This window comes from Rhinatrema bivittatum, chromosome 2 (assembly GCF_901001135.1).
Source record: "Rhinatrema bivittatum chromosome 2, aRhiBiv1.1, whole genome shotgun sequence".
Lineage (NCBI taxonomy): Eukaryota > Metazoa > Chordata > Amphibia > Gymnophiona > Rhinatrematidae > Rhinatrema > Rhinatrema bivittatum.
In genome coordinates, this window is record NC_042616.1 from 531,343,014 (window position 1) to 531,355,152 (window position 12,139).

Here is a 12,139-nt window from a genome sequence, read left to right on the forward strand (position 1 = left end):
TGTGTATTTTAAAATCAATACTAGCTACTGTACTCAAAATATCAATATTCCTTACAAATGTTCTAAAAATGTTAGTAAAAATAATTTTCGCTACCTCAATTGAGTAAACAATTTCAAATAAAAAAGGCACAATTTGTAGGATTTTAACTTCTTTTAACCTCAGATATAGAGTAGTTGCAAATGCAACTTACTTTGAATGGGTGGAAAAGAGACAGTATAGTAAATATCTTGCTTTAAAAGAGCAGTTTGCTCCAAAGCTAATGAACAATGCTAAACAGATCATTTTAAATATTTTTAAATCAAAGTTATACATAGAATTTTCTGAGTAGTAATCACAGAAGATAATTAAAAACCTTGCAAGAACAAGGCTTTAGAAATGAGACAGTGGTTTAAGCAAATTGACAGCTTTTAAAGACAACTCACAAACTATGATTCAGTTCTTCACATCAAAGTTTAAGGATATAGCCCTAATATTATTGAAACTTATAAAAATGATTAGTTCTCAAAATGTTTCAATGAAATTACATAAATCTTCGGACATTACATTTCAAAACACCATCAAATTACTTAAAATTAGATGGGCTTTGACTGCTATATATCACGCAGTTGAAGACTTATGCATTAATTTTCAAAGGAGATGCGTGCATAAAATTAGCATATACATACAAAAGTAGCTTGTACTTGAGTGAATGTTATTTTATAATCATCAAAAGCATCCATGTATTTTCAGTTTTGAGTGCATATTTAACTGCACAAAAAAAGGATAGACTGTGGCGGAGCTGAAAGAAATTTGTATTATTTGTTTTGACTTATGCGTGCTCATACTGCAAATCACATTCAGCAACCCTATAGAGTTGCGGAGGCGATTAATAGGAATTTTTAAATAAATGTGTGCAAGGTGCTATTTATAGGAGACTTGTATGAATACATTAGGTAATTTATTCACATAATTTTACACCAGCTAATTATCCAACACAATTGATATCAGACTCAACTGTTGTCTGCTATTATTGGGTTGGAGATCTGGGTGAACTGGGAGGAGATCAAGGTGAAGAATTAGGAAGTTCTCGATGACATGGAGGAGGGCTGGGTTAACTGGTGGAGGTAACGGCAAACTGTATTTCAATTATGGGTGCATGTTTTAAAATATACCAACTTCCATGTATGAACCAGGGTTTTATGTTACCAATTTCTATTTTTTTTTTTTCATATAAAGTATATATACATATGTTTATAAAATAAGGAAAAGTACACACTTTCAACACATTGCAAGTATTCATGCATAACAAGGTATACACATATTTATTTGCTTTTTTTATACCGACATTCAATTCAAAATATCACATCGGTTTACACTGAAACAAATTGTCATCAAATACTATTGAGGACATAATACAGTAAAACAGTTCAAATACGTAACGTATGGAACTAAGAAACATCGTTAAAAAAAAAAACCCCTATCGATTAAAAATAGATCTATATAAAGCAATAACCTATCATTGTCACACAAATTTCAATATATTGCAAAAATAAAGGAAAAAACCCAGAGATAAGGGGATGTAATCTATTGTATTTGTTGGGGGAAAGCTTTGATAAAAAGCCATGTTTTGAGATTTTTTCTAAAGGTAGGTGTAGAAGGATCAGTCCTTAGTGGCGATGGTAGGGAGTTCCATAGAGTAGGACCAATTATAGAAGGGGCCCGGTTTATAGAAGCTGTTTTGAGAATTTTTTTTGCTGGTGGGAATAGTGAATACTGTACTAGATCTCTGTGAAACCATATACGAGTATATATGGAACCTTTAAGCATGCCACTACAAGTAAAGACTTGAATAAAAGAAAGAACAAAGTAATACAAAATATAAATGATTTCATACTGAAAAGTATCCTCTCGGTAATTTTGTTTTTCCACAGAATGTGATGATTTGAAGAAATAGTTAAAGTACGGCAAAGTTGCTTATTTGTAATAGGGATTCTTTCTAGACAGTAGAATAAATCAGCTACACGTGGGTGAAATCATCCAACAATGCTGAAATGGATTAGTGCTTTCACATCTCAAAAAAACCTATGAGATCCATATTCAACCACTATCTGGCTGAGCAAGTTAACCAGATAAACATATCCAGTTAAAAGTGTCCAGGATACTCAACAACATGGCCATACCGCTGAACATACCAGTTAATAGTTGGACGGGTAAGTTTATCTGGCTAACTATAGACCTGCTCAAAAGTAGGCCTAACTTACCCCTAGATTCATCATTCTGCTATATTTATATTTATCACAAAACCAGAAGCAACGTCCTCTCAATATAGTCACTCAAAACCAAAAACTATCAAATGAGAAGGAATAGAACACAATCCTATTACCACGCTTTTATTCAAAACAAGAGACAATATCATAGGGTATACAGTGGAGTGCCTCAGGGATCTGTACTTGGACCGGTGCTTTTCAATATATATATAAATGATCTGGAAAGGAATACGACGAGTGAGGTTATCAAATTTGTGGATGATAAAAAATTATTCAGAGTAGTTAAATCACAAGCAGACCGTGATACATTACAGGAGGACCTTGCAAAACTGGAAGATTGGGCATCCAAATGGCAGATGAAATTTAATGTGGACAAGTGCAAGGTGTTGCATATAGGGAAAAATAACCCTTGCTGTAGTTACACGATGTTAGGTTCTATATTAAGAGCTACCACCCAGGAAAAAGATCTAGGCATCATAGTGAATAATACTTTAAAATCGTCGGCTCAGTGTGCTGCAGCAGTTAAAAAAGCAAACAGAATGTTAGGAATTATTAGGAAAGGAATGGTTAATAAAACGGAAAATGTCATAATGCCTCAATATCACTCCATGGTGAGACCACATCTTGAATACTGTGTACAATTCTGGTCGCCACATATAGCTGCGCTGGAGAAGGTACAGAGAAGGGCAACCAAAATGATAAAGGGGATGAAATAGCTCCCCTATCAGGAAAGGCTGAAGAGGTTAGGGCTGTTCAGCTTGGAGAAGAGATGGCTGAGGGGGGATATGATAGAGGTCTTTAAGAGCATGAGAGGTCTTGAACGAGTAGATGTGACTCGGTTATTTACACTTTCGAATAATAGAAGGACTAGGAGGCATTCCATGAAGTTAGCAAGTAGCACATTTAAGACTAATCGGAGAAAATTCTCCCTCACTCAATGCACAATAAAGCTCTGGAATTTGTTGCCAGAGGATGTGGTTAGTGCCGTTAGTGTAGCTAGGTTCAAAAAAGGTTTGGATAAGTTCTTGGAGGAGAAGTCCATTAACGGCTATTAATCAAGTTTACTTAGGGAATAGCCACTGCTATTAATTGCATCAGTAGCATGGGACCTTCTTAGTGTTTGGAAAATTGCCAGGTTCTTGTGGCCTTCGTCTGACCCAGCATGGCAATTTCTTATGTTCTTATGCATACGCTCACAGATTGTAATCTGTCTCTCGCCCGCAATGGGCCTCAGGCAGTCTTCAGCCTTATGAGCAGTTCTCGTATAATCATTTAGGGGCAGATTTTCAAAGGGATACGCGCGTACCCCCGAAAAACTGCCCCAAGCTCCCCCTGTGCCGCCGAGCCTATGTTGAATAGGCTCAGCGGTGCGCGCAAGCCCCGGGACACACGTAAGTGCCGGGGCTTTCCTGGGGGGGGGGGCTGTCGGGGGCGGCGTGTCGTGGCGGCATAGCATCCAGGGGTGGGGCCATGGGTGTGATTCCAGCCCGGGGATGATTCGGGGGCATGGCCGAGGCCTCCGAAACTGCTCCTGGGCTGGGGAATCACGCGCCGGCAGGCATAACTTTTCAAAGGTGGGGGGGATGGGTTAGGGAGGGGAAGGGAGGGGAAGGTGCGGGGGGGGGGGGGTGGAAGGAAAGTTCCCTCCAAGGCAGGCTGCGCGGCTCAGCGCACGCAGGCTGCCGATTTTGTGCAGCCTTGTGCGCACCGACCCCGGATTTTAAAAGATACGCGCGTATCTATTAAAATCCGGCGTACTTTTTTAAAATCTGCCCCTTATTGTCTCTTGCTATATTTTCAAATAAATTATTTAGGTCATGATGAATACAAACGACTACTGTGAGGAAGTTGCTCGCCAGGTGAATGATACCACTTATTATAGAAGGTTGAAGGAAGATCCTACCATTGAGTTGAAAAATATGATAGACACATTGGTAGATGCTACATTTAATAAATTCTGGATTACAGCAAGAGAGAGAGACTGTTTTTGATTGTTGATCATCCAAACTACCTGTGTTATATGTATTGCCTAAAGTGCATAAGTCTTTAGATAAGCCCCCAGGTAGACCCATTATGTCAACAAAGGGCTCATTACTTGAGCCATTGTCAATTTTTGACAACTGATTTTTAGCTCCTATGGTTAAGAAGTTACCTTCCTATGTGAGAGACTCTTCAGATCTCATAATCCCATTAGAGAGTCTAACCACCCATTTGTTTCCAAACAAGTCTTTGGCATTAGCTACCATTGATGTTGTGGCTCTTTATACAAATATCCCACAAACAGAGGCTTTAAATATCGTTAGCACCAGAATTCATGAAGAGACTCAGGTTACCCGGATTCCACTGGAGTTTATAATTTAATTAGCACAGATCTATTTATGTAATAATTTCTTCATGTTTAACAACTCGTTTTTTCTTCAAACGAAAGAGGTGGCAATGGGCACCACAATGGCGCCCGATGTCGCAAACCTATATATGGGTCAATTTGAAGATAAATTTATGCAAGCTAATCCTTTTGCCCGGTGCGTGAAAGTATGGAAGCAATATATTGATAATATCCTGGTGTTGTGGGAAGGAGAAGAGAGTGATTTTGTGAAATTTATGGAGTGGTTGGATGGGTGTGATCCTAATTTGTGTTTCACTTTTGTCTTTAATAAGAAGAATGTGTCTTATCTGAACACACAGCCAGCAAGAACACCATCTTCAAGGTTAACAAACTGAGGGACAGGCCTCGAAGGGGCCTGAAAGCTGATCCCGCCAAAAATTCCAATATTAGGTTGAGATTCCACAAGGGCACTGGCCACTTCAGTGGCGGGCGAATGTGTTTGACTCCTTTCAGGAAACGTGAAACATCTGGGTGATTGGCAATGGTGGTGCCTTCACTCCTGGGACCGTAGCAAGACAGCGCTGCTACCTGAACCTTGATGGAGCTGAGGGACAGACCCTTCTGAAGTCCATCTTGTAGGAAGTCCAAAATGATAGGAATCTTAGCGGCATGTGAATTAGTGCTGTGAGAGTCGCACCAGGCTTCAAAAACCCTCCAGATCCTGATATATGTCAGTGATGTGGAGAACTTGCGTGCTCGGAGGAGTGTATCTATTACCGGCTCTGAGTATCCTCTTTTCCTCAATCTAGCCCTCTCAATGGCCAAACCGTAAGAGAGAATTGAGCTGGATCCTCGTGGAGGATGGGACCTTGCTGCAGCAGGTCCCTGTGTGGAGGCAGGCGTAGAGGATCCCCTGCCAGTAGTCTTCTCATGTCTGCGAACCAGGGTCTTCTTGGCCAGACCGGGGCCACTAGAAGAACTAGGCCTCTGTGTCGCTAAATTTTGTGTATAATGTCGCCCAGCAGGGGCCACGGAGGAAAGGCATATCGCAGGATTCCCTGAGGCCATGGCTGTACCAGGACAACTATCCCCTGGGATAGCGGATCCCGCCTGCGGCTGAAATATCTGGGTACTTGAGCGTTGGACCTGTCTGCTAATAGGTCCATGCCCGGCGTCCTCCACTGATCCACAATCATCTGGAAAGCTGTGGGCGAAAGCTGCCACTCCCCCGGGTTTAGGCTTTCTCTGCTGAGGAAGTCTGCCGTCGTGTTGTCCTTCCCGGCAATGTGGACGGCGGAGATGTCCTGAAGATTTGCTTCTGCCCAAATCATCAGGGGCGTTATTTCTAGGGACTGTAGATAGGCCTTAGGCCTGAACTATGTATTTCCTGACTCTGCTGGCAACATATTTCGCAACCATGTGCTTTGGCAAGCTCAGTACCGGAAGAAGGCAACACCCCAGAGACGGTACCTGATTGGACTATAAAGCAACGTTCATAATTGGATATTAGAAGAAGATAATACACCCAGGATGCGCATCAATGTATTTCTATTGGACAATGCAAAAAGTTTAAAAACTCCAGCCCGAGGGCTCCGCATTTGAGAAGCAAGCTGAACGCCAATTGCCACTGACCTGCGTCTCCAGAGAAACAACGACTTCCTCTTTCCTTGTTCCTCTTTCTATATTGTCTTTGTATTGCTATCAATAAATTTGTCTTTTAGATCATAAAGCTGTCTGAAGGTGCTTTCCTAACACCCGCCAAAAACATAATGGTGCCGTGACTCGGATGACCTGATGCGGGTATCGCGGACCAGCACACCTTCAGGGATATCTCATTGCCAGTATCGAAGGAAGTAAGGGTGCCGTTGATCGGGAGTGGGAACCTACCCTGAAGCATCCAGAATCTACTTTGAGATTTTTGAGACCTGAAGCACTTCAGAAACCACGAAGGAAGCGTTTGAGGAAACCTTGGCGCGCACTGCTATCTGGCAGATCTAGTACAGAACCAATCAGTAAACCCAAGCTGAATACTGCGATACACCACCTGGGGCTTTTGTTGCCTGGAACCCCCGAGGGAACACGTACAGGGACGGAGTAGGAACTAGTCAGGTGGATTCCGAAGTGGGAAGACGTACCGCAAGAAATAAGAAGCCTTCAGATCAAGCATTCCACGGGATACATACTTGGAGCTGTCTGGAAAGGTAAGTAAACACTTGTCTTATACGAGTGAGTCATAGGTTTTTCCGTTAGTGTACTAATAAGTTCGAAAACAGTTGGCAGATTTGACGCTGCCTTCTGGCCCTATCCCGGTTGTTTCGGCGGTAACGCACTGGACCCCGAGTACAGTAGAAAACGGTAACCAGTCAAACGGAAAGGAGTAGATAGGTCTTCAGTACCCTTGTCTGCAGGCTGTCTCTCCCTGCCCCGCTGTGAATACCTTCGCGTTTGAAGAAGTACAGCACACCGGAAGCGTGAATTCACGGTACGGTGAAAACTACAATTAAGGTAAGGTTGAACCACTCTTTCTCATAAGAGAGTGGCTACACGAAATTTATTATTAATACTTGTGTCGTAGTCTGGTCTGCAATATTGAGAGATCCCAAGATGGTAGGAGAGGCTAGTGAGTCATGCCCTTTGGACAGAGTTATTGCTCTGCATAAACCTATTGAGCAATTGATTCGTAAGTGCCATTCTAAGTGGGTAAAGTGGGCGGAAGAGGATGCCTTCCTCGCTTGGCCAGCAGGAGGCTCCTTTGATACGCCATTACTTGTACAGCTTATGACCTATCTGGAAAATAAGTACCGTAAGCCTGGGAAAGATGCAAAAAAATTGGCAGACCATGTTCAAATTCATAGCTGGTTTGTCATGACCAAAGCTTTCCTAGAGAAAGAGGGAGAAATTAGTAAGAAAAGCATGTCCCCGCCCCCCTATAGCACTACTGATGCTGCTTCCCAAATGTCTAGTACCAGATGTCTAGTGCAGAGTACAGGACCCTCACCACCTTTAGAGGAGGTGGTAACCGCAATCGGTTACTCCCATTTGATTCCTACAGCGCCGGCTGAGGTAAAACTGCAAAACAGTCCCTCGGTATCGGAAATGCCTATGTCTGGAACTGTTAAGGTCGAAGGTACCTTGCACTGTGTTCCTGTTGAAGATTGCCCCTTACAGGCTACACAAGCGGCCAAGGCAACTAGTGTAGCTGAATCTGAACCCAAGTCAGAACGTAAGCCTCCATTGCTTACCCCGTACCCACGCTTGATAATGACGACAGATAATCCTGATCCAACAGCCCCAGTGTCGGAAGTATATATCCCTGCTCCACCTCCCCCACGCATAGATGCACCAATGAATCTGCGCATAGATTCACCTTTGTTCAACACTGAGTTAATTGACAAGGTGAGGCGGCGAAGACGACATCTCGCCCCTGAAGATGAAAGACACGGGACCATGAGAGTTTTTCCGGTCTCTGCCACTACTATTCTCACCCCAGCGCAGTACGTGACAAAAATGGAACAGTCCGATACATATGTCATCATCTGGCTTGACATGTTACATGGCTGGACTCTAGCTTTGAGCCCACAGATGAGGGTCTATCCCCTCCAAGGGTCTCTGGAAATTGATGATATGAACACAGCTAGGAGTGCCATATTGGACAATCCAGACCCTTGCTGGTCAGTTAGTCAATGGCAATACATGAAGGATGGTTTAGCAATTTGGGAGAAATACGAGGAACAGTTTCCTGAGATACCACAGATAACCCAGATAACCCAGGCCCCATGGGGGGAACGTAAAGATAAAAAGAGCCTCCTGCCACCAACCCCAGTAACAGATGCGTTACGTGCACTGCCCATAGTCACCAAAACTAGCTCTGATGGAGCCCCACGTCCAATTTATATCCCATGGACTTTCACAGATATGCATACCATACTTTCCAAGCTGCCCCTGCTCTCTCGAGGTGCAGAGGGCTGGATACAAGCTTTAGAGAAACATACGATAGGGATGCAATTAGCATTAGGAGATGTTAAGGCTCTGTTTGCTCAGACACCTGGTTTGGAACAGAATGCTATATGGTCTCGATGTAAGAGATCCCAGGTAATGCAAACTCAGAGCTATGATGGGGATTCTTTTAACCCCCACAGACCTGATGTGTGGGAGGCCCTTCGGCACCTGTACCCCAAACAGAGAGATTTCACCCGTTTGTCTGCAGCTCGGTGGAATCCGAAAACTACATCATTTGATACTCATTTGCACTCTTTTCAAGAAGTTTTCAGTCAGGAAATGAATGCTCCCTACAGTGAGCCTAATTCACTTCCTTTTTTCTGCCATATGTTTTTGCAGACCCTGCCTGATAGATTGCGGGTTGCTTTGTCTTCCGTAGTAGGCATAACTGATATGCACTGGGCTCAGATGCACAACCAGTTCTTACACCATGTGCGGAAGTTTGAGGAAGCTAGAGAGAAACCACAGGAAGAGCTGATGAAAGCACAAACTAAGGTCTGTGCCCTGCAGCTGAAACAGCTTCAGGAGCAGAGAACTGACGAACAGAACAGTAGGGCTGCAGATAGCCTGGATTGTTTTTATCAATCTTACGATGATGGTCAGTATCAGAGAGGGAGGCCTCAAAGTAGAGGTAGGGGACGCCCAGCCGTCCGAGGTCAAAACACATGACCCTGGGATTGGGAAAGAGATAGAGAAATATGGGAACGGGAAGAAGGGAGGTACACCCCTGATTGGCCAACACCACAACGCCGTCTACCAGACGTGCAGTGCTATCAATGTGGACAGTATGGTCATTATAGCAGGGATTGTCATGGCCGAAACGACAACCGCAATAATTTTTCATCCCCCAGAAGGAATGTAGGAGGCAGATATGCCGCAAGGGGGGGAGCGAGTAGGCCTTTGCCTGACAATAAGCCCCCACCACAACAATTTGACCCCAATAATTGGAGGAGCAGTGGCAGTCGGAGCCAATACGCCCCTCCATCACAATGACGCCAGGCACTGATGGCTAACATTCATGTCCCCATACACAAACAGGAAACACATGCCTCGCTACTAGTGAATGGAACCTATAAGGTCAATTTTTTAATTGATACAGGCGCTGCAGTATCTGTGGTGAGGCATCTATTGCCAGGTATGACCCTTACCCCCGACACTGAAGCAGTCACAGGGCTCACGGGAACATCAAACGACATGCATTACACCACACCTTGCACTATTAAGTGGAAGGACACAGAGCTTACTCATAGGTTCATTTATGCACCAGACTGCCCTATCAATCTGTTAGGTAGGGACCTACTTGCTGATTTTAAAGTAACACTGTCGTGTGAACCACAGCCCTCACTTTTATTGGCACTTGCTAGTGCCTCTGCACACAAACGAGATCAAATGATACGAAGTCTCCCCAAGAGCCTCTGGACAGAGGCAGATGCTAACGCTTTTGGTTTAGCCAAGACAGCTAAGCCGCACCACATACATTTAAAGGATCCGACTGTAGGCCCAAAACAAGATCAATATCCACTACCCCCAGATGCACTGGAGTCCGTTCAGGAAGAGATAGCACATTTAGTAAGCGCCAATATCCTTGAAGAAAGCACTTCTTCATTCAATACCCCGCTATACCCGGTCCTGAAAAAGAATGGACGCTGGAGGTTAGTCCAGGATCTAAGGTTGCTGAATGAATTAACAGTCCCCATGTTTCCTAATGTCCCAAACCCAGTTACTTTATTACATGCATCACCCATTCACCTGTATAAAACTTGTATAGATCTGTCCAATGCCTTTTACTGTGTGCCTTTGGCTGAAGCATCTAGGCCCCTTACTGCTTTTCGATTTGGACCCCATAAGTATCAGTGGACACGACTGCCACAGGGGTTCCGTGATAGTCCCACTGTTTTCAGCATGCAACTGGGACAAGACCTTGAAACATTTGAGGCAACCCTGCCACCTGGCGTGAGCTTATGCCAGTATGTTGATGATTTATTACTAACAGCCACAGACGAGGATGTCTGTATCCGGTGGTCTCAAATGTTACTGTCTCAATTGCATTGCTTAGGGTACAAGGTCAATAAATCTAAATTCAAGTTGGCTCAAACAACTGTATCCTTCCTGGGGATATGTTTGGGTAATGGAGTGCGTTCCATCAGTGATGATCTGATGAAAGCCCTTAAGAACTTGCCGATGCCCCCTACCACAATCACAGAAGTACGTGCAGTGCTAGGCCTTTTGAATTTCTGTAGGCTATGGATACCAGCCTTTAGTGAGAAGGCACGTTTCCTGTATGAGTACACCAAGGGTAACGGAAAGGATAAAGTGCAGTTAAATGATCAAGAAATTGGTATGCTCAAATCCCTGTTGACAGAAACACTCCAGGCCCACACACTGCAATCCTATAATGATTGCCAGTCTGTAAACCTGTGGGTTGTGTCAGGAGACTACACCTGGTCAGCGGTAGGCATACAGGATTCCATGGAGCCCCTGATTTATCTGTCTGGTAAATTTTCACCTGTAGAAAAAGGGCTAACAAACTGCGAAAGAGGAGTAGTTGCCTGTGCAACTGCGAGAGAAAAGCTGAACCATTATATCCCGTACGCAAAGGTAGTAGTTCATACCACACATGATGTACAGTACCTGCTGGCACCAATGAATATGTCTCTTACAGCATCACGTACAGGGAAGTATAAGGCCATTCTAGCTTCATCAGCCACAGAGATTAAAAAGTGGGGAAAAATAGCACCAGCGGTAGCAAGTGCATTAGAACATATACTTAGCGCCACTGATAAGGACTTATTACATCCTCCACACGATTGTATTCGTAAATTGCCCCCAGAAGATAAATTTTGGCTACATGCCAGTCCTTTTGAAGAGGGGGAACATTGGTTCACTGATGCAGGGGGACATCCCACAATTGCAAGGGGTTTTGCGGCCTTGCACATTGAACATAATTCACCTGAGATTCTTGAAGAATATGCCTTTTCCTTGCCCCCTCAATGCTCTGCCCAGGTAGGTGAGCTGACAGCTGTCACCTGGGTGCTAACCCATTTATTAGAAAATCGTTCGCCCCTTGTTCCAGTCACTGTGTATACCGATTCACATTATGTGTTTTCCTCTGTGCACCAGCATCGACACAAATGGGAACGTAGGGGGATGGTATCAAGCACAGGAATGTCCTTGAATAGTGTTGAGATATGGCAACGGCTATTTAAAGCATTAGAAGAATTCACTAACAGACAGGAACAGGTTGCCATTGTTTGGGTGAAAGGACATGTACATCCTAATTTGTCCTGGGAGGCATATGGGAATGATGCGGTAGACAAAAGGTTGGAACAGTTTAAACTCCAAGTTGGCCCCCCTACACCACCCGCGGTGTTAGTTACAACTCGAGCCCAAGCTAGACGCTTAGAGCAGGAACACGACCCTGATATCAGTGAAACTCCCGACCCCTTGAGAGAAGAGGAGGAGATCCCTCCTTACTACCCCGAAGATCCGGTCCTTCACCCCATTCAAACTGCATATCAGTTGCAGCAGACAAGTACTACTGCCGAGGTAGATGAGTGGCGTTTAGCT

At 44.0% G+C, this 12,139-nt stretch overlaps 1 protein-coding gene across 1 annotated transcript in view; it reads right to left on the reverse strand.

Moving 5' to 3' along the window:
* The window catches only part of ATP9B (ATPase phospholipid transporting 9B (putative)), a 1,157,977-nt gene that overhangs the window by 710,411 nt on the left and 435,427 nt on the right, over nt 1-12,139 (reverse strand). The gene's annotated exons all lie outside the window — the stretch shown is intronic.